Source organism: Lathyrus oleraceus, chromosome 3 (assembly GCF_024323335.1).
Source record: "Lathyrus oleraceus cultivar Zhongwan6 chromosome 3, CAAS_Psat_ZW6_1.0, whole genome shotgun sequence".
Lineage (NCBI taxonomy): Eukaryota > Viridiplantae > Streptophyta > Magnoliopsida > Fabales > Fabaceae > Lathyrus > Lathyrus oleraceus.
Window position 1 is genome coordinate 308,748,916 of NC_066581.1, and position 2,280 is coordinate 308,751,195.

Below are 2,280 nucleotides of genomic sequence, written 5' to 3' on the forward strand. Positions count from 1 at the left end.
GACATTAGAAACAAATTTCATGTTTAAGTCTAGATCTAGTTTTACTTGTAAACTCATTTTTTATGGTGACAGGTTATAGGTCATTTTGACTGAACCATAGTTAGGAGGTCAACTCCCTAAGACCATAACTTGCTCAAGTTTTATGAGATTAAATGCATTAAAATTCCATGATAAAATTCAAGATGTTCTTCTAAACTTTTATGTTAGGAGGAAGTTAAAATTCAACTTGCAAATGTATGTGCCAAGAGGAAACATTATAGGTCATTACGGGCCATTACCATTGAACTAGTGATTTTCCTCAACTTCTAAAATAAATAACTCCTTTATGCAAAATCCTAATGAGGTCAAATTTGTGACTAAATTGAATAAGTTGGAAATAGCCACAACTTTGATAAAGGAAATTTTCCATTTGAAGTCCATAACAAAAGTTATTCAAGCTGGAAGAAGTGAACATTTGACTTGGTACTTAGAAAATTTTCATTTATGTTTGATTTTTCAAACTTCCACCTCAAAATTAATCATGATCCAAGCTTCAAATGGAAAAGTGTTCAACATGAAAGTTTTTCCCCATTGTCTCATCTTTCAAAAAAGTGTAAAATCATCTAATTTGGATCAATATTGAAGGACTTGTGCATGGGTGAAATGCATGGTACCATTTGGGAGATTCTCATGACCTATTTCCATTCCACATTGCATGGCTTAATGAATTGCTTTCAGCATCACATGTGCAAAATTCTGGACCATTTCCAATCATTCTTTGGGCTTTGTACACGCCCATGCAAGCTTACATGATGCAATTTCTATTTTTGTATTTTAAAAGAAAGTGTGTGGAAAGCATTTGAATTGGCTATAAATACAAGTGCTATGAGCTTAGAACTTCATCAATACCTTGCCCAAGCTTTGCGAAAATAACTCAAACCCCTCACTCCATAGAATTTCTTGAAGTTTTCATTGAAATCGAGTTTGAATTTCACCTTCTGTTTTGAAATTCAAACTCCAAAAATTCATTTCCCTTTCCATTTCAAGTGATCACTGCAAGCAAGAGGAAGAGGAATCAAGCAAATCCAGATCAAGATCAAGCAAATTTGAAGCAACTCGAAGGTGAAAATTCAGAAACTTCATCTCTTCGATTCTCTTTCAATTCTTCACTATTCTTTGTGATTTTTGTTTGGCTGCAGTCCTACCAATATAGGCAACAAGATTGAGTTGCTTTGAGATCAAATCGAAGAAACTCAGATCACGAACCTCAAATTTCAAATACATGTATCTTTCAATATACCTGGAATTGGAAGAAATGGAGGTTAGATTCGTGCTCATGAGCATTTTCTCTTCAAATTAGTGTACTCACTTTTCATTTTTCATGAAGTTTTGGTTGGACCAGTCCGGTGGTCCTCACCGGAGAAGATGATCGGAGCTAGGGCTCCGGTGGTGTGCTGACATTGCCCAGACCATCTGATCTTGGTTCCATATTTTAATCAGGACCATTGCTTTTGTATACCATGCTTGTACACGCGTTGACTGAGGTGTTTGATGGAAGTGCGCGCTTGACCATCAGATCTGCCACCTCATTTAATGAGGGAGATCTGATGACCCTTGTTTTTTTGAATTTCTTTTTATTTTCTGATTTTTCATTTAATCCCTTTATTTTGTTTAATTCATATTAATTTCATTTTTAATCCAAAAGATATGGGACTTTCACAAAAAATCTTTAAAGGTTTATTTCTTTCATTTTCTGAATTAAGACTATTTTTTGGATTAATTTTGATATTTTTCATGAATTAAATGTTTTTGTGCATATTTTTAAATGTTTAAAAATACTCATGGCTTTTTAAAAATGATGATTTTTTTTGGATAAGGTCCTTTGACCTTGTTTGACCTAGGATAAATCTCTTGGTCATTTATTTGGTGTTTTGTAGAGATTTTAGGTTTTGACCAAATTAAATTGAATTTTAATGCATTTTAATTTGATTTTTAATTGATTAATTGTGTAAAAATTGTGTTAAGCCATTTTTATGGTCTTGTGATGTTTGACTATTTGTTTGGGCCTTGGTCAAGGTTGATTTGACTTTTGTTGGATGAAAATCATTGGATTTAGGGGATTGATGAAATGTACATTTCATCTCCCAAAATGAATGAATGATTTTAATTTGGTAAAATTCCTCCCATGACCAATTTATGTTTCTCTCATTTCCTCTCCCCTTTCATCTTCATCCCTATTCTTTCCCATCCCTTTCATAGACCAATGAAGTCTTCATATCCTAAGGCTAATTGGTTTATCAA